This window comes from Ailuropoda melanoleuca, chromosome 3 (genome assembly GCF_002007445.2).
Source record: "Ailuropoda melanoleuca isolate Jingjing chromosome 3, ASM200744v2, whole genome shotgun sequence".
NCBI lineage: Eukaryota > Metazoa > Chordata > Mammalia > Carnivora > Ursidae > Ailuropoda > Ailuropoda melanoleuca.
In genome coordinates this window covers 53,322,959-53,347,711 of record NC_048220.1, presented here as the reverse complement: position 1 = coordinate 53,347,711, position 24,753 = coordinate 53,322,959, and the positions used below count along the sequence as shown (strand labels likewise).

The 24,753-nt window shown below is 36.3% G+C and overlaps 1 protein-coding gene across 4 annotated transcripts in view; it reads left to right on the top strand.

Moving 5' to 3' along the window:
* Positions 1-24,753, top strand: part of AP3B1 (adaptor related protein complex 3 subunit beta 1) — a 263,254-nt gene that overhangs the window by 1,168 nt on the left and 237,333 nt on the right. The gene's annotated exons all lie outside the window — the stretch shown is intronic.

The following is a 24,753-nucleotide window of genomic DNA, read 5'->3' as shown; positions in this document are numbered from 1 at the left end:
TATTGTAATCATTTTTACATTTCTCTTATTTTTAATGTCTCATTACTAGACTATGGTCACATGATAGGCTGTCACTAGATTCATGCTGAATTAAGTGAAAGTAGCTGTGCTGATGGCTTTGCAGGTGTCAGAAGAGTATAATTAAAATTTAATTTAAATTTTACTAACAAGATCGGGCAGTCTGGAAAGTTGCTAGTAGTTGAAATTGGTTTTAAATTTTGTACTAAGCTGACTGAACTCTTATATACAGCATGTGGAATACAGTTTTCTGCCCCTCCCCTTCCTCAGGTAAGATAACTAATTTCATTTTCATTCAGTGCATTTAGATGATGGATTGTTCTAATAGGAAGCTTGTTGCAAGTTTACACTTTCTATTAGCAAAATGTTCGGCTGTTGAATTGCCCTATAAGTCAGCCTCAGCCTGTTTTTGCATGTGATTTACTTAAAATTAATTTATTCTTATGGTTTGTTAACATCTAAGATGTATTTCTCTTAGCGTTTCTGATTTCCTGTTTTGTCAGATTTGGGCCTGGTTTGGAGAAAGATGTATGGCTTTGACTAAGACCAGTGCTGTTGAGGTGACAAGCAGGTTGGATTTAAAATAAAAATAGCTAACATTTTTGGAGTGCTTGTGCATTTGTGCACACAATTTTACATTTGTTATCTCGTTCAGTTCTCCTCACAACCTCAGTGGCTTGTTACCAGATACTTATCTGATTCCACTTTGCAGATGAAGAAATTGGAGTACAAGTGATTAACTTGTCCAAAATCACAAAGCTACAACACTGCACTCTCTGAACGACATTCTAACCTGAAAGCCAATTTTCTCAAGCACTTGGGTATGCTACTTAATACTTGATGAAATTTATGGTGCTTTTATTAGAGAATGCACACAACTCATTAAAAGTTTAAAACTTTGAAAAGTAGCTGTAGACACTATAATACCTGGAAGCTTCCAGATATTAGAATCATTTTGGCCATTGAACTGCAACCTAGTGGGATTGTATTGGAGAACAAGGAGACACCTGAAAGTGGTCTTTTAATCTCTCTTGAGTTTACATTCTTTTATAAAATCATGATATTTCTGGAATTCTTTTAAAAACCAAATGATAAAATTAATGTAAAAAGACTTAAAGCTTACCCTGTTTCTCTGCTATCATTTTTTAAATTGAGGTATGCTTGACATGTAACATTATATTAGTTTCAGGCATATAACATAATGATTTGATATTTGTACATATTCAGAAATAATCACCACAATAAGTCTAGTTAGCATCCATCCCCATACCTAGTTATAATTTTCTGTTCTTGTGATGAGGGCTTTTTAAGATTTACTCTCAGCAACTTTTAAATATACAATAGAGTGTTACTGACTATAGTCACCATGCTATACAATGCATTCCCATCACTTACTTGTTTTATAACTGGAAGTTAAACCTTTTGACTCCTTCCATGCATTCATCCATTAGCTCTGCTCTGATTTTTGATGGTTGACTTTGAAATAGTTTCAGATTTCCAAAAAAGTTGCAAGAATAATACAAAGAACTACCCTTTATGCAGATTCATCAATTAAAAATTTTTTTGCTACATTGCTTTATTTCTCTCTTTGTCCATATACTCACAGACACTCACGTACCATTCATATTATGTTTTCTGATCCACTGGAGATTAGGTTGTATACATCATATCTTTTTCCTCTTAATACCTTGGTATGTATTTTTTAAGAACTGATATTTTCTTATACAACTGCAAGTACCATTATATTCAGGAAATTTAATATCAGTACAATTTGTAGTCTTTAATCCAATGTTGTCATTTGTCCCAGTAAATAATTTATTTTTAGCATTTTTTCCAATCTAGTACAGCATCCAGTCCAGGATCATGTACTTCATTTAGTTGTTGTATCTCTTCCAGTCTCCTTTAATCTGAAATAGTTCCTCAACCTTTGTTTTCTTTTTTTTTTTTTTTAATTTTATTTATTTATGAGAGAGAGAGAGGGAGAGTACGAGTGGGGGGAGGAGTAGAGGGAGCAGCAGGCTCCCTTCTGAGCAGGGAGCCTCACGTGGGGCTTGATCCCATGACTCTTGAGATTGACCTGAGCTGAAATCAGGAGTTGGGTGCTCAAGTGACTGAGGCACCGCAGTGCCCCCTTAACCATTGTTTTTCACTACTGTGGCCTCTTTGAAGAATACAAGCCAATTATTTTACAGCATGTTGATAATCACTTTGGATTTGCTGGTGTTTTCTCATATTTAGATTCATGTTACGTACCATTGGCTAGAATACTACCATAGTGATGTGGCTTTGTCAGACTTGCATCTGGAGGAGTTCTGTTAAAGTGTTGTCCATTATTTTTTCCCGAGTAATCATTCCATGTGGGACACTTTGAGGCCATGCAGATGTCTTGCTCCTTATTAAATTCACCAACTCCTAGTTATATAGCATCCACTGATGAATCTTCTGAATCATTCTTTTTTTTTTTTTTAAAGATTTATTTATTTCAGAGAGAGAATGTGAGCAGAGGGAGGGGCAGAGAGAGAGAGAGAGAGAGAGAGAAAGAATCCCCAAGCAGACTCTCTGCTGAGCACAGAGCCCAGTGCAGGACTTGATCCCATGACCCTGAGATGACAACCTGAGCTGAAATCAGGAGTCAGCCCCTTAACTGCCTGAGCCACCCAGATGCCCCTCTCTTGAACCATTCTTAACCACAGTGGCTGCAAAGTGTTGATTTACAGCTCTCTTGACTTCTTCCTCTCTTCTCTTTAGCTTCTTGTCCTAAAGCTTTATGTCCTTTGATCCTTCACTGACTGTCTCAAGGATGCCTAAACACTTACTCATGATGGGATTTTCGATGATTTTGTTTTCTGAATTTAATCTTATTTATCAACCTTTTTTGTTCCTTTCTCCCTTTAAATAAAACCAGACTTAGGGAGTTTTAGATCATTTTAGAAAAGCAGATCCTATACATCATTTATTGGTTAATCAAGACTGTGTATTTGATTATTGGCTTCCAGATTTTCAGTTTTTTCATTTAGTAAAGAGTTATTTTTCTTTGTATTCCTTTCTTTTGGATGTTGTCAATTTTTATTGCTTTTAGTTTTTTTCTAAATTATTTTTTGTTTTGTCTTAAAGAAGTTCTTTTATCTTAACCAATTCGGTTCTGTGTGTAATTAAAAATAATTTTAGTAATTTTATTTCTAGATTAAACAATTTCTAGAAAGAAACAGAGGAAACTAATTTTTATTAACAATAGTAAAACTGCTAAATTTCTGAATCTCCTTTCTTTACATCTAATACATCTCATGATGTATTAGAAAGAGCATTGGGCCTGAAGTAAGGCAACCTGGTTTTAAGTTCCTGTTTTCCACTTGTGGTAATGTTTTCTTGTTCAAGTTGCTTGATCTCTTCAAACTTAAGTGTCCTCTTTTCTAGAAGCGTTATGATACTTGTCTATTTTGTGAGGTTCTCATAAAATGGCAGAGTCGAAAGCTATTTCTAACACTGGAAAAGCTGGTGGAAGCTTCACTTAGGTGGTGACATTTTAGGTCTTAAAGCCTGAGAAGTTTTTTGCCAGGTGGAGGAAAGGGGGAGTTCTTCAGAGTTGCAAAAGAAAATGCATGTTTACATGAGACAGATTTGGGCATAAACATTTAGAACTGTAGGCAGTAATTAAAGCATGGGAATGGGCAAACGACCCCTCTATCCCCTTGCCCCGGGAGAACTCGTTTAGAAAAGAAGGCAGTTTAGACAAAACCTGAGAGAACACTGACATTTAAGATTGGATGGAAGAACTAGGGAAAGAGACAGTGCTCAAAGGGGTAGGACACCAGAAGGTTAAAAAAAAAATAGGGGGAAGTTAAGAGGATAGTTAATAAGAGGAAATGGTCAACTCTGTTAAGAGTTGCGTAATGAGGATAATTAGAATGAAGGCTGAAAAGAGGCCATTAGGTTTAACAGTAAAAGGTGACCTTAACAACCAGTAACTTAGCAATTCAGTACTCTTCAACCACTTTGAAAAGTAGCATTTTTAGTTTCTGCTGAAATTGGGGTGGGCTTTTCATTTGTTTAGATTCACAGAGCTGATTTAGACCCAAACAAGGGGCTGCAATGTATTCCTGTAGTCATACTATGTCGTATAGTAAGATGTAGTCAATGCTACATCAGTATATTTGTATTGCATTAATGGAGCCTAGCTTGTTTTTTTTAACTTAAGTTTTATTTATTGTCAACTTTACAACATCAGCCACGAAAATTACATATAACCCTTTAACCTTTTGAATCAGTGTTTCTCAGTGGAGTCTTGTAGGCAGATTACATAGGTCTTTGGTTTCTATGTAATTATAGCAAATCTAACTTTATCTCTGCCACTTGTTCTCTCGCTCAGGAAGGCATATGGAAGTGCAGCTGAATGAGATTAACCTTTTTAAAGGATGTTCTTGAGTTTACTTTATTAAAAATAGAGATAAACCAGTCCCAGATGTCAGTGCTTTATAAGTAGTAACCTATTATTTTGGACATGCTTAAAAGAGTCATTGGATCTCATAAGAGGTTCCAAACTTTTGTGTGTGATTTTTTCCCATTTTTTATTTATATTCTTTCATTTTAATTCGGGTTTATATTATATTTTTGGGTTTTTTTCATTTAATGCATTTTTTTATAGTTACTGTTGTTCAAAGCTTGTTCTACTTTCTTTTCACTTGTCCTAGTATTCCTCGTTGATAATTTTATCTCATTCAGTCACCCCGTATTTTCAGGTTATGTAGTTACTAAGTGAATATTTGCTGAATATTGTATAAAAGAATCTATTTGGGGTACCTGGATAGCTCAGGTGGTTGGGTGCCAGATGCTTGAGCTCAGCTCGGGTCTTGATCTCACAGCTGTGAGTTTGAGCCCCAAGTTGGGCTCCGCGCTGGGCAAGGAACTTATTTAAAAAAAAAAGAAATCTATAAACTCAGGTACTATTAGATAGTATAATTTATGTGAAGGAATATTTTTTCTTTTTTTTTTCTGAGAGAGCATGCGCAGGAGGTAGGGTGAGGGGTAGAGGGAGAGAGAGAATCTTAAGCAGGCTCCATGGCCAGCATGGAGCCTGAGGCCATTGTGAAGCCTGATGTGGGGCTCCATCTCTCGACCCTGAGATCATGATATGAACTGAAATCAAGAGTTGTAGGCTCAACAAACTGAGCCACGCAAGTGCCCCTATGTGAAGGATAATTTATGAGCAAAGTGTTTGGCTTATAATTTTTCTTCTTCTTCCTTTTTTTTTTTTTTTTTCCTTTTTAAGAGAGAGTGAGAGAGAGCAAGGGCAGGGGGAGGGAGGTGAGGGAGAGAGGATGCCATGGCCAGCTCAGAGCCTGATGTGGGGCTCGATCTCATGACCTTGAGATCATGACCTGGGCTTAAATCAAGAGTTGGACACCCAGCTCACTGAGCCACCCACATACCCCTATAATTTTTTTTTTTTTAAGATTTTATTTATTTATTTGACAGAGACAGAGACAGCCAGCGAGAGAGGGAACACAAGCAGGGGGAGTGCGAGAGGAAGAAGCAGGCTCATAGCGGAGGAGCCTGATGTGGGGCTCGATCCCACAACGCCGGGATCACGCCCTGAGCCGAAGGCAGACGCTTAACCGCTGTGCCATCCAGGCACCCCCCCTATAATTTTTCTTAATAAGTATTTTCATGGTCTTTACTCAGTTGAATGATTCAGATTCTACTGATATTTATTGTCTCTGTAACTAGTATAGTTTAAAAAAATAAAGTGTGTCTGATTCATTGGACCATATACAGAAGGAAAACCTTGTCTGGTATCCTTACTGTATTGTACCATATTGATATGTTATTGCATCACCCTGACTTAATTGTACGTAGTTCCAGAAGAGCCATTTTCTTCATGGCATTACTTGAATCTTTACTGTGTTAGGGTTAATTGACTTGGAAATGTCATAGAAGTGTTCAGTGAACTTTACAATCAGGATTTTTTAAGTCTCTCTTCTAACTGTTCAAAGACATATTTATTTGCAGATTTGGGATTATTCCATATGTGTAGTTCATTCTTCTGTATTTTCAGCACAAAAATACAAAGCTGTTATAAGACCTTTATCTTGCCTTTAAGAAACTTAGAATTTATTTAGTTGGTGAGATAAGTCTAAAAGTGAACTAATAGATTATCAGTGTAGAGTTAATGTTAAATTGTATAATAATTCTCAAATTTTCAGTGTGCTATACCTACCAAAAGGTATTTATTTTAAGCCTTCACATATGTAAATAATGCTTTTCTGAAGAAAATGAAAATGCTGGAATTTTGAAATGTCAAACATTTTAGTTTGAGATGCTGAAAGTGTTTGGAGCCCTGAGCTGTTAGCATATTATGAAGAGGCACAGGCTTCTCATTGTAAATTCTGTTGTGCTCATAAGTTCAGGGTTGCAAGTATGAAAATACACTCCGCTTATGATTTCTGTAGCATACTGTTGTCCTTTGAAGGACAAGTGTCCAAATATATTATTGTCTTTAACAACATATTTGCCATGTTATATATGTAAGTTGGATCCATTTTTTTTTTTTTATAAAGGGCACATAAAATTCTAGGCAATTTCAGTATTATTGATCTTTGACTTAGTTAATTCCATGTGTTCCAAGATGGCTGTTAATGAAAGAAAAAACTATAATGGTATCTGCAGCACATTCCCAGCTAGATGAGCTGGTTGTTTTTATCTTCACATAAATAAGATTTCTGGTTTTACAAAAGGCCAACTACTTGAGGATTGTCACTTCAGTGGTACAGTAGGGTTCTTATAAATTAATTTTTGAAATACACTTCAAATCAAGTAATATTTTACCACATTGAACAAAATGATGAAATACTGCCTGTAAGCAGATTCCTGCTTTCCAACAGATTATAAAAGTGTTCCATTTTATTTAGCTTGCATTTCTTCTTGGAGGAGTCAGTTCTGACTCTTACAATTTACCTTAATAAATGTTCAGCCAAGAAATACTCGTCTTTTGCTACAGAGTATGTTAAAATGACTGATCTGGTGAAATCCAAGGAGAAAATCTGTAATACTTAAATTTCAGTCCTTACAGTAAAATCCCAAGATGTGACATATTTAGGTTTTTGTTTGTTTGTTTAAGTAAACCCTTTCCCAACTTGGGGATCAGGAATCGTATGTTCTACCGACTGAGCCAGCCAGGCGCCCCTTATTTCTAAAAAGTATTTGGAGTTTAGAGCAACATTACTAGAACAAATGATTAAAACAAACAAAAAAAGGAGACAGATGGTTGGTTGAAATGTTCTTTTTTACTGCATGAAAAGTTAAAAATGATCATGGAATGACAAAAGTATTACAGTGAAATAATTTGACAGTATTGTAGTTGTGTATGTAAATGAACTACTGACAAAAACAAATTGCCTGTAGTCCAAATTCAGAATTTAAAGTGAAGCCCCCAACGTAGAATAATCAAGAAGGAAATGATTTTCCTTTATTTCATATCATTATAAATAACGTTCATTGGTTTGTATATTTAGGGAAGACTCATTTAGCTTATCAGTTGGAAAGAGTTCATAGATATACACAAATGAACAATTTATAGTCAATGTCTGCTATTGATGGGCTGATTATTTGTCTTGCTGATAGGATCTGATCTAATTAGAAGCCAGTGTCCTTAATCTTTCAATTGAGTGAGTTGGCATGGCAGCTGGACAAGAGAGAGATGCATGAATAATGCTAGTTCCAAAATCATGGGTTGGCAGAGCCACACATCACCCAGCTTTACTCTAGGAATGGGTTTTCTAAAAATTTCTTAAAGCCTAGATTAAGAACGTGGTCATGAGGGATGAGGGGCCAGATTATGTAGGGCGTTTGGATTTTATTTTGAGTCAGAGGAGCAGCTGGTGGAGGGTTTTTGATAATTATGGACATTTAGAAGTCATTCAGGAACTGTTAAGTGCTCGTTGTGTACCAGCTATACTTCCTGCTTCAAATAGTCCGTGGGGTGCTTGGGACCTATTTGTATATTTCCAGTGTTTATTCAATAACCTTAAAAAATTAGAGAAGTAATTTACTGGTTTAACAAATATGAATGCCTTCTGTAGGCTAGGCACTGTTTTTAATGCTGAGGATTAAGTAGTGGACAAAATACCTGCTTTCATGGAGCATATATTCTAGTGGAAGGAAGGCAGTCAATAAAGAAGTCAATATATAGTTGATCATTTGGTCATAAGGAGCACCGCGGAGAAAAATAAAGCAGGGAAAGAAGACAGAGGATTAGGATGGAGATTGGGTTGGAGTTTGAAATATCATGGTCAGGAAAATGTACCCTTGAGAATTTGTTAATGGAGCGTATTCCTGAAGGAAGGAGCGTATTCCTGAAGGAAGTGAGCAAGTGACAGTCTTGGGAAGAGTATTCAGTCAGAAGAAATAGCAAATGTCGGGGCCCTGAAGTAGGAGAATTTCTGACCTGTGTGATCACCAGGCCAGTACAGCTGGAGTAGAGTGAATGAAGAGGAAGGGGGAAGGTGGTAGGTGAGAAGGTCAGAGAGGTAAGGGACCAGATTTTGTAGGGCTTTGTAAATCATCGTAAGGACTTTGATTTTACTCTGAGTGAGAAGTGAAGATACTGGAAGGTTTTGAACGTAAGAATGAGGTGATCCAACTTAGCTCTTAAATGGTTTGCTTTGCCTCCTGAACTAGGAATAGACTCCAGATCTAGGGCAGGGAGACTGGCAAGGAGACTATTGCAGTAATCCAGGTAAGTGAAGATGATGACTAAATCAGACTGGTGGTTAATAGAGAGAAGGGGTTAAATTCGGGATATATTTGGAAAGCAGAATGAACAAGATTTGCTGATGATTTGGATGTGGCGTGTGAAAGAAAAAGATAATCAAGGATGGACACAAGGTTTTTTGCCTACACAGCTGTAAGTTTGGGATTGGCTGTCAATTGAAACCCAGATGTATGAAGAGGAAGTTTTTAAAGGGAAGAGGAATCAAGAGCTTGAGCATGTTAAGTTTGAGATGCCTTACTGTCTCCAAGTGGAGGTAGTAAATAGGCAGTTGGATGAATGAGTCGGGAGGTTTCAGATTGGAGATCTACACTTGGGAGTCGTCAGGTTGTAGATGGTAGTAAATACCATGGATGAGACATCAATGGAGTGAATGTAGAAAGAAAAAAGATCAGAGTATTAAGCCCTGGGCATTCCTGGAGCAATTGCCTGGTCAAATAGTACCAGCAGTGTCAAGAAAGGTGATTAGTTTCGGATTTGTTAATGTGGAGCATTTTGGTGACCTCGACAAGTAGTTTAGGTGCAGAGGTGGGGCTGAAAGCCTGACTAGAGTGGGTTTAGGAGAGAAAGGAGAGGAATCGCTGTTAGTATGTATTAGGGTAGGGGAGCAGAGAAATGGAGTGGTACTTGGAAGGGAATGCTAAGTCAGGGTTTGTTTTTTTTTTAAGATGGGAAAAACTATATTGTCCTGTTTGCTGATAGAACCAGCTGGTGTAGAGGAGGAAAAAATTGGTGAAGTAACACAGGACAGACTCACTGGACTGATACTTCTTATCCTTATAGAAAATTTAGCAAATACAGATGAGCTAAAAAGATAACAACCCTAATTTCAGTACCCAGAGAGAATCAGTTAACATGATATAGATCTTCCTTTTTCATTTTTCTTTTGCATATAGATATAATATGTATTTTAAAAGCAAAGCTGTATGCTTTTTTAGTGTAATATGGTGTTATGATTTTTTCTTTTTATTTACTAGTATTTGGAGTCCGTTCATCTCTTAAAGTGATAGTTCTTTTAGGACATATTGTAATTAAGCCACTAACTTGGAAGAAGCACTAAACTTTTAGAAAAGTGAACAACTGCAGTAATACGAATGAAATTATATGGCTAAATTTCAAATTATTGTTAAATTTCACACTATTTTTCTGAATCATATTTCACAAGCATTTAAAACTACTAAATTACATGGAGTATCTTTAATTTGCACCTCATAGAAGTAAAAGAAGTTAAAGCACTAAAAGAAGTTAATAAGAGGGGAAAATGGTTCGATCGTCTGATGAGGATCATTCTGATTGTCTGATAGAAGAGGGAGAGGTAGGGATGAACGCTTTAGAAGAAGTCTGGGTAGTTGCTAGAGACAATGGGGAAGGCCTATTGTCCCGACAGAAAACCAGGAAGACTTGTGGGATGATACTGAGGGCTTGCCTAGTGGAGATTAGAAATCATTGATTTATACTGTCAACAACAGTCTGATCTTTTTCTCCAGCAGTGTTCAGCAGTGCTTTCATAAATATGAAGAAAATGGGTCAATTCATGTAGCAGGATTGCCGTTTAGCTAAGTGGGTGCTGTGAATGACAGTTCAGCAAGAAGTTGAGGATGTTGATAAGAAAGATGTTGATGTTGAAGATACTAAGCTAGAGTGGGAAAAAACTAATGGTAGTAGGGGGCTGATGGGAAGAAAATAAATAGAGTGTCAGGGGACTGGAAGTGTTTAAGAAGTCAAGGAATAGGTGTTGTGGGAATAACTGAGACTCCTGGAAGGATAGGAGACTGATCAGAAAGAGAGTTGTGTGAATTGAATGTTAAAGTCACTCAGAATAATCACCAGTGGCTAAAATGTCTTAAATGAGTAGAAGAGTGGCAAATGACAATAGCAAGGATAAAAGGAGTAGCTAAGCTCAGTGGTATTTATTTTTGAAGATTTTTTTCTATGGATGCATTCAGTATCAGAAATAATAGATTTCTTCTGAGAGCCTCCCTTGCCCCTTATTTAGCAACAGTGAAAATAATTGTTTCCTTTACACAGTGACTGTTAGAAAACTTAGAGCAAAATTTGTGGTGTATGACTAGCAAGTGTAGGGAGCTTTGTGGCGTATTAGCCTTATTACTCTTGCTTTTATTTTAATTTCCTTATTTTTCCTTTCCCCATTAAAATTTTACAGTGTTCTCTATTATGAATAATTGAATATCCCCCTTAAAGTTGGGGAACAGGTCTGTACATAAATAAATATATGTAAGTAATTGTAGGAGACAATAACAGTTACTTTTGATACTCACTGATCATACTTCATGCCACCATCACCATAATTGTCAAACCTTTCTTGAATGGCTTCTCTCTTTTGCCTCTTCTTGGATTGGGAGACACAAACCAGCATTGTAATAACAGTAACAATACCTTGTATTTTTAGAGTACTTTCATTTTCTATGGCTTTCTGACCGTCCATCCCATATGCCTCAAGAATTCATAAGTTCCCCAGTCTTCATAGTAACATACTGGTCCTGTCTTCTGTCCTTCCTGTGGAATCTTGGTGACAGAAGTAAGTCTAAATTCTTTCTGTTCAAAACCACCCATCATCAATAGACTTGATACTCTTTTTTTTCCCATCCTTAAACCTCATGCTGCAGACATCTTCAGGTCCTACTTCACCCAGGCCTCTTTTGCCTTAATTATTTGCGCCGAATGCATATAAAACTCTTCTGTTCACAAGTGTTATGGGTATGGATGGCCTTTTTACCCCATCTAACTCTGTAACCTATTACTTTCTCATCCAGATACTCTTAGGTGAATTCACTTGTTTTGGATTCCACCTTCAATTTCTGTAGGACTCCATGCCTACATACTTCTACTATTTCTCCTTTTTTTGAGTTCTATTATGATCCCAGATGTGCAATTATCTGTAGGGTCTCTTAGTTTCCAAAATAGAGAAATAATTTGCATGTTGTCTGAGTTCATGGGTGCTCATTCTTCCTTGGCTTTGGAACTCCAGGACTTTTACATTTGTTCTTTGATAGCATTTTTCTATTGATCATATATCAGTTTGCGTAACATTTTCATATATTTTTCCACAAAGACACAATTTTAATAGTGACTTTTAGGATGGTGCAGTGTTTACTAAATCATAAAAACTGCTTTAAAAATGTATTGAGTCGGGCGCCTGGTGACTTGGTCAGTTAAGTGCCTGCCTTTGTCTCAGGTCATGATCCCAGAGTCCTGGGATCAACCCTTCCCACGAGCCTGCTTCTCCTTCTCCCTCTGCCACTCCCTCTGCTTGTGCTCTCTTGCTCTCTCTCTCAAATCAATCAATCAAATCTTTAAAAAAAATCACAATCATTACAACATGGGGCAGATAACTTCATATTTGTCTAACAGTGTTCTCATTTAAATTTAAACTAATGGTTAATACATTAAATTTTATTGATGAAAATATTACATTCACATATTTCATAAAAACCAGGGCTAGGAGGGCCTTAGAAAATTCCTAGTTGAGGTGTCAGAACGCTAACATTAAGAAAAAAGTTAGTTCTTGCCTAGTGTCAAATGGAATAAGGAGTGCTACAGCATATTGGAGACAATGGTCAGTGAAAGCTGGAGCTGCTAGAGAGTAGGACTTTGATGTAGGGTTTGATACAAGGAAGGAAAGGATGAAGAGTATTCTTTATTTATTTTTAAGATTTTATTTTTAAGTAATCTCCACACCCAATGCGGGGCTCGAATTCACAACCTTGAGATCAAGAGTCGTATGCCCTACCGACTGAACCAGCCAGGTGCTCTGAGGAGGAAGGGTGTTCTTAGTAGGGTATTCACCAAGAGCAAAGGTAACATATTGTGCCTTTTTTTCCTGGCAACAGTGAGTGAACCAGTGTGGGTAAAGAGGGGAGTTCCTGGAAAGGAGCCGTGGAAAATTTGAGAAGTAGTTGTTAGAGTGTGAAGAAAATTGGACTTTAACTTCTGTTCTAAGAACAGGAGTTGATGATTACAAGTGATTACTGCCGCGGTGTTTTGGGAAGATTAATCTGGAATTGTATGGAGAATGAATCAGAAAAGAAACTGGAGGCAGAGGGGACCATAATGGAGGTTGTTACAAAAGTCCAAGAGTAATATGATAATGGTTTGGAGTCTGTTGGTGTAAGTGGGTATGAAGAGGAAGGAAATTGTGAGCATATTATGAAAGGGGAATTTAGAGGTCTTATTCACTGGATTTGGTTGAAGGGAGGAAGGAATCAAGAAGTTCAGGTTTTTAGCCGCACTAGAAGAACGTGGGGACTGTTGACTGAAATGGGGAAGTGTTGAGAGGACATTTGCGAAGGAGAAAAGACATTTTCATTGGTGATGTTGGACTGTAGTTAAGAGAGATCAGAACTGTCAGTGTATATTTGGGAATGTTTTGAGGTGAGCAGTACATATTGTCTGTGACTAAATGTACTTTTCATTAGATTTAATGAAGTTCTGTCAAAAATCTGTTCTGGAGATATGTTTGTGGTTATTGGAAAGGTCAATATAACATTTGGGAATGAAAATATTTGGGAATGAAAATATTTGGGAATATTTGGGAATGAAAAAAAGGTAAAATCATAGTATCTAAAGAACATTATCCCCAAATAGTGTGAGCAGTTAGATTACTAAAGAAATACAAGTGGCTTCTGTGCTAGTAATCAAAGGAATGCAAACATGCTTCCTACTTTCATATATGAAATAATAGTGACCGTAAAGAGTAGTTTTTATTACGTTTTTATGTGGCACACTGAAAAGTGGGCAACTGTGTGTCATTGTCCAGAATTTTTGTTGAAATCTTACCTAGTCCTTGAAATCCAGAAGCATGGGACACTCTTCTGAGTATATAAACTCACAGCCTTTGGGGGCAGTAAGAATTTCACAAACACTTTCATGTACTTTTAATAAAGTCAAAATAGATGACTGTTATTTAATAGTACATGTTACAGAAATGCTAGGGTTAATTGAAAGTAAATAAATTAGAAACACGTAGTTCTTACAGTTTCTGGCTATCTAACAATGTCAACAATTATAAAATAACAGATTGGATACTTGAACATTTCTTTAAAGAGAAAATGTGGTTAAGTGCCTGGAAGTCAGAGGTGTTTTTGTTTACACACACAAACACATCGACCCACACATACAGAGTGCTGTATATACTGGTACCTTTTATATTCCTTAGCAGATGATTTTGGATGATAGTGATCGCAAATGATTTTTTCATATTTTCTTTAGCATTCTTAGTATTTTGAAACTTTTCATTAATGTAGTAAAAATTATAAAAATTTTGAATATAATTTTGTCAGTAGTGTGTGTTTTATATTTCAATAACTTAAAATCTCATGTGGAAATAGTTTTTTGAAAATGGCAGTTAGTTATAGATGACAATCTCTTTTCAAGAGATGGCAGAATTTAAAATCATGTAAATTTAGGTGATTTGTACTTTTAGATTATATTCCTGTCAAATCAGAATTTGTAGGACCTTTTTTCTGTTTAAAGGCCTACATGGCCCACATTGGGAAACATGATTTTTAAAAAAAGTATAGGGGCGCCTGGGTGGCAACAGCGGTTAAGCGTCTGCCTTCGGCTCAGGGCGTGATCCCGGCATTATGGGATCGAGCCCCACATCAGGCTCCTCCGCTATGAGGCTGCTTCTTCCTCTCCCAGTCCCCCTGCTTGTGTTCCCTCTCTCGCTGGCTGTCTCTATCTCTGTCAAATAAATAAATAAAATCTTTAAAAAAAAAAAAAGTATAAAAAATACATAACATTAAATTTGTATCTTAACCCCACCTACAGTTCAGTAGTGTTAGGTATATTCACATTGTCATATGATAGGTCTCTAGAACTTTTACATCTTGTAACACTGCCACGTGACTTTTAAAAAACTAAATTTTTTAGTGAGATTTTCAAGTGCTTCAGGGACAGAGCTTATCTAAGGCAGAGATTGCATTTGGTTTCCTCAATTCCCTACACAGAAGGTTGATCCAAACTCATCAGACGGAAAACTTGCCTTCTGTGGTCTTGGAAAATTGTGTGTGTGGTTTTTTTTAAAGAATTTAAAAATTAATCTAGCTTTGAGTTGGCATATCTTATTAACATAGTTGTAGAACACTTATATTTATTCTACTATAGTTTATGAATTTCTTGGAGGAAAATCTAATACTAATATTCAAACTTGATGCACATACTGACTCTTTGGCATGTCTGTGTTTATGCCCATCTGTTACTGTGGCACCATGCCCGTTATTGTGGTGGCATGCCAATAGCAGTGAGGCATGTGAGCCAACAAAGATGAATTGTTTGGATGGAATACACTATTCTGTAATACTAATTAATTTTGAGCTGATGAATCTACATGAGATAAAGTTAACCAAAATATAGTCAAAGTAATGTCAGTGAAAATAAAATTTATTTTGACTTATACAGAAGTGTATCACAGATGTTTTAGACTACTATTGAGAATAGTTAGAATTAGTGTTCATTACGGTTCCAGTGATCAGTTTTCTTTTCGTAAAAATTGTGAATTTAAGAGAAAAAAATATACAACAGTTTTCTTGTGGTAGATAGAGGAAGTACTGTAGCACTGTCGGTTATAGATTTTATTCTTACAGGATATTACTTTATGGTCCTTGAATTATAACAGAAGTTGACAGCAATGTGGTAAATGGGAAGAATGTTGGATTTCAAAACAAGACTCAAATTTAATCGTTTGCTTTGCCGTTCCTAGTTCTGTGTGGTATACCTAAAAGCTGTATGAGTTCACAATTTCTTATGTCTGTATAATTTTCTGCTTGTATGCTGTCCTTGTATTTTCAGAGCTTCAATTTCCTTATCTATCAAGTGGGAATAATAAAGCCACACATGTGTCACAGGACTTTGTGGTTGTAAAATAATATGGTATCATAAGTTATAGGAAACAATACTGTCAGGTAGCTAAATACATCAATTATACATTAGAAATGCAAGGCGTATTAGTGGCAAGGTAGTCAGTGATGTAGAAAATACCTAACTCTCATTCCATGCCCTCAGAGATTACCACAATGAGAAAGTTCTTACATATCTTTCCAGGAAATTTTTTTAAAACCAAGTGATAATATGTGTACTGTTCTTTTATGTATCTTGCTTTTCCTTTGATACCTTTTAGAGGCCTTTCCATATTAGCATTTGAAACTATTTCAGTGTTTTTTAATCACTATGTAATATTTCCTATTATTTCTTTATTTAATTCTCATTTTGGGGGGCATTTGATTGACTTCAGTTTTTGTTGACTATAAGGAATACTGCAACATAAGTTTTTGCATATGTTTGAGAATTTATCTATTTGTAGTAAAAATTCCTAGAAATAGAGTTGTAGGTCAAAGGTTATTGCATTTTAAATTATGATAGATATGCTAAATTACCTTCCAGATGGGTTGTACCAGTTTTCTCCCTCCACCAACAGTGAAGTCTGTTTCCTTTGCATCTTTGCCAGTACTGGGTACCGTCCAATTTCGTAACATTTGCCAGTCTTATAGGTGTAAAATGTTATTACATGGAGTCTTCATAATTGTGAGTGTATTGAGTCTTTTTCCTCATATTTATTGGTTTATTCTTTCAGTGAATACTTGTAAATGTCTTTTATCCATTTCCCTGTTGGTCAGCTCTTATTGATTAGTAAAGGATTCTATATATTTTAAGAAAATTACTCATTTTTGACTTAGCTTATGGCGTTTTTTTTAGTGCAAAAGTTTTAAGACCTTCCATGTTCAAATTTTTCCTTTCTTCTGAGACTCCCCCAATCTTTTATCTTTTATAGAAAGTGGCATTTTTGGTTTATAGTGCTCTTCAGCAGTGAAACAACTTTTCCCTGTGCCTACCAGTTTTTTGTCTCAGCACATGTAAACTCAGCTGGTTCAGTGCTCTGTGAGAGTTTCTTTAAAACTTTAAGGATTGTCATATTCTAGAAGACATTCCTAATATCCTGAGCAAAAGTAAAACTTACTTTCTGCTGCCTGCCAAGAAAGCAAGTGCTGAGGTCATTGATAAAAGTTTTGGCAAACATGGAGACTTGCTGTGATACATGTATGGCATCATGGTTTTTAGAACCTGTATGCATCGGATGTATACCTAGAATATGTAATCCTAGTTTTTAACCTTTATTGGGATCATGAGACCTTTTGAGAATCTAGTGAAAACTTGGAGTTTTTCTCTAAGTAACATGTTAGTATATAGCAAATATTCATTTATTCTTTGAACTGATATTTATTGTGTGCCTTTTGTGGGCCTCTAAAGAGTTTAGTTTGCTTGAGAAAACAATCATAGCTTTCATTTATAAATCCTTTGTAGACCTTCTGTTGGATCCTCATATATCCAGGTTTGTTTCTGCCATAGTATCTGCAGAATTCCTTTGGTTGTCTCCTTCTTGTTATTTGAGACCTCAACTTAAATGATCACCCCACCCAAAGAGGACTTTTGTGATCACCCAGCCTTACTTTATTGCATTACCCTATTTTAATTCTTTCAGTACTAATGTATGGTCTTTCTGTCGACTTTTATGTTTTCCTTCCTTTCCTCCCTCCCTCCCTCTTCTTTTCTTCTTCTGCCATTTCTGTCATTCTCCTTACTCCCACCCACCCTGTGTTCAAACTTAGAATGTAAGTCCCAAGAGGTCAGGGATCCCAGTATTTTGAACAGTTTCTGGCACATGTGAATATTGAATTAATGAACTTGCTAGGCACGGTAATAAGCGCTTTACAATGACCTCATTAAGTCTTCATTACATATCTATTCGAAGTAGATACTAACCTTAAGTTTTGTTGATTTTTCTCTGTAGTTTACTTTCTATGCTATTGAATTCTTCTCTTATCCTTTATTTTCTTACTTGTTCTTTGAATTTAGTTTGCTGTTCTTTTTCTTGCTTCTTGAGATGGAAACTTAGATTTTGATTTGTAATCTTTCTTTTATGTTGCATTTAGAAATAAAAATTTACGTCTAAGTACTGCTTTAGCTGCATCTCATGATTTCTGAAATGTTGCAGTATCATCAGTTAGTTACAAATTTTTTCTGATTTCCCTGATGATTTCAATTTTTTTGGCCTGTAGGTCAAAGTGTATTGCTTATTTTTTCCTAACAACTGGGTATTTTCTAGTTATTTTTCTGTTATCGATTATTCTCTGTGATCGTAGACCTTTGAAAATTTGTTGATATCTTATCTACTGTATAGTCTATTTTGGTAAATATTCTGTGTGTACTTGAAAAGAATGTTTATTCTGCAGTTGTTTTGTATAGTGTTCCGTGCATGTCAGGCTAAGTTGGTTGTACTGCTTAGATTTTCTAAATCTTTATTAGATTTTTTGTTTGTTTGTTCTGTCAGTTACTAAGATGTGTGTTAAAATTGCCAGTCATGATTGTGGATATGTATTTTTCTCCTATTAGTCCTGTCAGCTTTTACTTTGTAAATGGAAGCTATAAATTCAGAATACATATAAATTGGATATAAATTTGGAAATACTTTATCTTCCTTTTGAAATGATGCCCTTTTATGTTCTGATAGCAGATCCTCAGCTTTTATTTGTTTGAAAATCACTTTATTTTCACTTTTAGTTTTGAAGGATATTTTCTGTGGGTATAGAATTGTATGTCGGACTTTTTTTTCTTCCTTTCAGGCCTTTAAAGATGTTATTCCATTATCTTGCCTCTATAATGTCTCTTGAAAAGTTGGCTGTCAGTATTGTTGGTCCTTTTAGGTCAGGGTTAGCAAACTATTGTCTGCCTGTTTATATAAAACGTTTTATTAGAACCCAGCCATGCCTATTTATGTGTGTATTTATTGTCTGTAACTGCTTTCATTCTGTAATGGTAGAATTCAGTAGGTACATCAGAGATGGTGTGGTCTGTAATGCTTAAGTTATTTATCATCTGGGCGTGCCTGACTGGCTCAGTTGGTAGGGCCTGTGACTGGATGTTGGTGTCATGAGTTCAAGCCCCATGTGTGGTATAGAGTTTACTTAAAATTAAAAAAAAACAAAACAAAACCACAAAAAAGCGCCAAAAAACCCCCAAAAAACCAGGGTTGCCTGGGTGGCATAGTCAGTTAAGTGTTGGACTGTTTTCAGCTTAGGTCATGATCGCAAGGGTCATGAGATTGAGCCAGCATTGGGCTCCACACTCAGTGCAGAATCTGCTTGAGATTCTTTCTCCCTCTCCCTCTGCCCTTCCTGCTTGTGTGCATGTTCTCCCTCTCTAAATAAATAAGTCTTAAAAAAAAAACTTTAAAAAAATAAAAAACAAACAAAAATTATCATCTGGTCCTTTACAGAAAAGGTTTGCAGACCTTTTTCTTATGGAAATGTCTTTTTTTTCCTCTGCATACTTTTTTTTTTTTCTTTTTATTTATGTGACAGAGAGACAGCCAGCGAGAGAGGGTATACAGCAGGGGAGTGGGAGAGGAAGAAGCAGGCCCCCAGCAGAGGAGCCCGATGTGGGACTCGATCCCGCAACGCGGAGATCACGCCCTGAGCCGAAGGCAGACGCTTAACGACTGCGCTACCCAGGCGCCCCTCTCTGCATACTTTTAAGATTTTTCTCATTGTCTTTGATTTTCATCAGTTTGACCATGCTGTGCCTAGAGTAGTTTTCTTTGTTTTCTTTCTGTTTTCTTCAGGTTTTAAATATGTGGGTTTATGCCTTTCATTGCTTCAGAAAAATTCTTAGCCATTGTCTCATGAAATGTTGCTTTTGTCCCATTCTCTCTACCCTCTCTTTTTGGGGACTTTTAGTTAAGAGGTATGTTAGATATTTTGACTGTGTCCCACATCTCTGCTGCTGTGTTCTATGCTTTTTATTCTTTTATTTCTTAGTGCTTTAAATTGTATATTTTTCTTTTGAGCTGCCTTCAAGTTCCATAATCCAGTCTTCTGCAATTAATAGTCTGCTGTTGGGGTGCCTGGGTAGCACAGTCATTAAGCGTCTGCCTTCGGCTCAGGGCGTGATCCTGGCGTTCGGCGATCCAGTCCCACATCAGGCTCCTCCGCTGGGAACCTGCTTCTTCCTCTCCCACTCCCCTGCTGTGTTCCCTCTCTCGCTGGCTGGCTCTCTGTCACATAAATAAATAAAATCTTTAAAAAAAAAAAAGTCTGCTCTTAAACCAATCTAGTTAGTTCTTAATTCCATATACTGTGTTTTTCAGTTCTGAATGTCTTTTGATTATCTTGTGTAGATTTTACTGTTGACTTTATCATTTCATCTCTTTTGTCCATCTTTTGCTTTATTTTCCTGACTATATTAATTGTAGTTATTTTGTCTGATAACTATAATATCTAAATTACCCATGGATCTGTTTCTGTTCTTTTTTCTTTTTAAAAATTTTTTGTCTTTTGTTCTTGTTTTTAGCATGCCTTGTAAATTTTGAGTCATATGCTCGATATTTAGAATAAAAACATGGATGAGGTTCTGGATGATATCTTCTTCCAAAGAGGGTGGGTTTTTTTTTTTTTTTTAAGATTTATTTATTTATTTGAGAGTGTGGGAGAGAGCACGCGCATGTGTGCGTTTGCATGCATGAGTGGGGGGAGGGGTAGAAGGAGAGGAAGAGAGAGAATCTCAGACAAACTCTGTGCTGAGTGCGGAGCCTGATGCAGAGCTCTATCTCATGAGCCTCAGATCATTATTTCAGCTGAAATCAAGAGTCTGACACTCAACCCTCTAAGCCACCCAGGCACCCCAATTTTAGGCCTTTTACAGCCTTACCTATTTCACTTTTTGTAGAGGCCACTATTAGGAATGGAAACCTGAGCAAGGTGTAGAAGCCCACAACAACCACTGAGCCGAATGCAAACAGGCTCATTAAGCAACTCACCTTGAAGTAGCCATAGGCCTTAAATAACGAGTAGGTTACTTAAAACCAGGCACCGTTACCAAAAAGGGAAAATTCCGTATGTTCCATACCTCCTCGCTCTGCCCTATAACTGTGGCCTCTCACCACCACCTTGTGGCAGATAGTCTTTCCTTTGCTGCCCTGTCTGCTTCTCCCTTGCAGTGTATTGAATAAACTTCTATCTCTGTTCTGCTTTGGGTGAATTCTTCCACCGCTTGAGCCGCCAGCCTCCCCACAGTTTTCTCAAACTCCTAAAGTATACCCTTACTCTTCTCTTGTGGCCCTTCTGTGATCTTAATCGAAAGGCTGGGATATATACCACACCTTGTACTTTCGAGAGACTTACATTCCAGCTTCTCTACATAGCAGTGCGTAGTTGCTGAAATCCCTGTGCAGGTATGTAACCTCTTCACCATTGTTTTCTGTTGGATTTCCTGGAATCATGCCCTGTGAAAATGTAGATGAGTACTTGAAGGGATTTTTGTGTACCTTTTTACTGGTTCTCTCTTCTGTCATTTTGCCCTTCAAGTTCCATTTCCTTTATAGCTATGAACTTCAACATTTGTCACCTCGGTCTGTTAAAACTGCCATTTCTTGTTGAGTTCTAGCCTCCCAAAGGGCAGTTTGGGAAATATACTCGGAAAAAACTAGTGTGAATAAGGAGCTCACTTTGTGTGCTTCTCTTCTTTCCAGGATTTTGGCTCCTTAAGTTCTGCCTGCATTGATTGTTCTCCGGTGCCTTCAGAAAGTTACTTACTTCTTCCAGCTTTTGTAGTTATATTCTGTGGCAGGTTTCGTTTCCTACAGAACCATGGGCGGGTGTTGAAGTCCCTACAGTGTATTAAGCCAGAATGATTCTGTCACATATATTAGATCATGACTCTCCTCTAGTCAAAGCCCTCCGGTGGTTCCTTTTTTCATTTGGAGTAAACATATTATTTACTCCCCGTTCATTGTCTCTTGCCTAGAGTGCTCCTCCTCCCTGCCCCTCACTCCCAGTATCTGCATGGTTAACTCCTTTACTTGGAAATCTTTGTTCAGATGTCTCTTTATTTAGCTTACTCTGACCACCCTCTCTAAAATTGCCTCCTCCGTTCCCTCCTGCGTTCTCTTCCTCTGCTCTGTTTTTCCCTCATATCACCTCATGATTTAAAATTTATTTATTATGTTTGTTGTTTTGTCTCTTTTAGTTATTAGAATGAAAACTCTACAAGGGCAAGGACTTTGGTCATTTTTGTTCATTGGTATGGCACAAATGTAAATGGTAGCCAGATGAGAATAGAGTTATAGAATCTAAGAGGGGAGGGAATTTAAGATGGAGGAGTAGTGGTCAATTGTATCAAATGTAGAGGAATAATCTAAAAGTATTCATGACATTTTTGCATGGATTTTTAAGTTAGGAAGTTATTTGTTACCTTTGTGAGAGAAGTTTTAATGGAGGAGTAAAAGAGAAAAAGATCACCCAGGGTTGAAGAGGTGATGATAGCAATTGTACACTATTCCTTTTTTAGTTTTGTGAACAATATAGGAGGAAAAGTTCATATTTACTTGGATAATTTATGGTTACTTTTTTAAGGGGGTTAATAGATGGATGATTAGGTAGCTGGAGTTTTCTGTTTTACTTACTCTGGTATTAAGTCAATACTTTGTCCCCAAGGGAAGTATAGGCCATAACTGAACTGAAAGTTGCTAAGTTACTAAGCTTTCATATTGTGCACATAAATGTATCGTGAAGGCCATTCCCTTTAGCTACTTAGCACTAGAAAAAAGTAAATTCTGACTCTTGTTCCCAGCTATTTTTTGTGCATACCTATTTATGTGTACAGTGTAACACTGAGTAGAAACAATTTTTATTTAAGTGGTTCGTAAAGCATGGAGAGGTGCCTATGTTTTAGAATTTTTTTTCTTTTTTTTTTTTGGCAGGGCTTGAAAAGGCCCACCTTCCTCTCAAAGATTTGATGTATCCTTTGGGGGACATACCTCCAATTTGAAATTGCTATTCCGTATTACTTTTCCCAATCTGTCATTCCTGGATTTAAGTTTTAGGTGTTGCTTTTTATGGTACATGACGAATTTTGGTGAATGTTTTGAGGAAAAAGAAGTTGATTGTATTGCAGTGCTTGCAAACTGATGAAAGACCTATTTTTTTTCTTTCAAATTTCCAATCTATCATGGATGGATCTTCTGTAAAATACGGTAGGAAATAAATTACTGGAAAAATGGAATGAAAGAAAGCATGCAAAATGCAAGCCCCAATTTTTTATTAGATTCAAAAGATGTATAACATTATACTGTTGAATTCATTGTCGAGTTTCTAACTTTGCTTGCTCTTATTTTCTGTACATATTTCTTAATGGATTAGTAACAAAGATTTGTGGATTGGTCATGGTTCTTGGACTGGACTTTCTTGGATCACATGGAGTAGCACTGATGCAGTGTATGATGCTACATAGTCTTCATCATTCTCTTAATTTACATTGTTTTTAAGAGGAGTGAAAGATTTAAATGAGTTATGGATTATAGACTTATTATTATTTATTTTTGAAGTTTATTTTTTAAGTACTTTCTACACCCAACATGGGCCTCGAACTCATGACCTGAGATCAGGAGTTGCATGCTCTTCTGACTGAGCCAGCCAGGTGCACCTGGCTTATAGATGGATTGATTGATTGATTGATTGATTGATTGATTGATTTAAGAGGTAATTTATACTATGTTAAAGCTCTCCTACCTCCTAACTTCTTATGTATAACTGGTAACATTTTGCTTTTTGATTATAGTTGATGTTTTTTACTGGTGCTGAAATGGGAGTGACTTTCTGGTAATAGTAAGATTTTCTCTAATTCCAGTTACATATTTTCCTTGAAACTGTAAACACAGATATATTTTGAACATGAAAGGAAAAGTTATACCACGTATCACCACAAGATGTCACTTATGTAAAAATAAAGTTGGTATCCTAGTACTCAAAGCTGGAAATCTGCAGGTCAGTAGGTAAATGACAAAGCAGGTAAAATAAAAAAATAAAAAATTGAAACAAGTATTGGTTTTCAGCAGTCACTGAAAGTATTGCCAATTCAGCATTATTTGAATCAACTCTCCTAATGTTTAGCAAAAAGAATTTCTTAATTTTTAAGATTGATGCAGTAAGTGATATATGTTAATAGGCCATATTTGAATCCATATAAGGAAGGAGGTAAACCTAAAATGACTCAATACAAGTGTACATATTTTGAGGGTAAATGAGGTGTGGGTTGTTGTGTTTTGTTTTGTTTTGAGGTGTTTGTTTTAACTTTCCCAAACCTTTACTGTTTTGGTGACAAGTGAAGAGGGATTTGAGAAGAAATATGTAATTTATATCAGAATTTTCAGTAATTTTCATGACATATCTGCGTGAAGTTGAATTTGAATATTTTTTCAAGTTGAAACAGTGCCTGGGATATTTCTAGAGTCTTCTCTGAACCTCAGCTATCTGCCTGTGTTAACACAAAAGATATTTATATTTGTTGTTGAAGACTGTGTTAAACGTGACTAGCAAAACCTTTGGCTTTAATATTGGGATATTTTCTTTTAATTTGAGTATGTCAGTGCCTAAAAGTGATTGGGAAGGGGACTCTGGCCTCTCAAGCTTAAAAGGAATAAACCAAGTTTCCATTAGGCCATGAGTAAAATTACTCCTAGGGTTGGAGAGGTTGGGTTGTCCTAAAATTCGGCACTTTATTCTTCATTGCTCACTTCTCTAACACTGGTGGAAAAGAATGTTGGAAAACTCTTGGGGAAAGTTTAAGGGGGCCAGAGACGAGAAAATTAATTTTCTTTTTTCTTTTGATACGTGTATATGTGATCACATTTTCTATTTATTCCCTATCTGATTATTTCAGTTTTTTGCTTTCTTACCCCAATAAGATTTTTAAGGTTTTTTTGGGAAAGGTTTAGATTTTTCATTTATGAAAGTATACCTGGTCATTAAGTAAAAGAGAAAAATAATAACAAGTAGAAGGAAAATAACAAAAAGTAGAAAGAAAAAACAAACAAACCCTCATGTGTGGTTCCATTTTTTTTTTTTAAATATACTTTGTCTACTTCTCTGAAGCAAACTTACCTCTTTTTTTTTTTTTTTTTA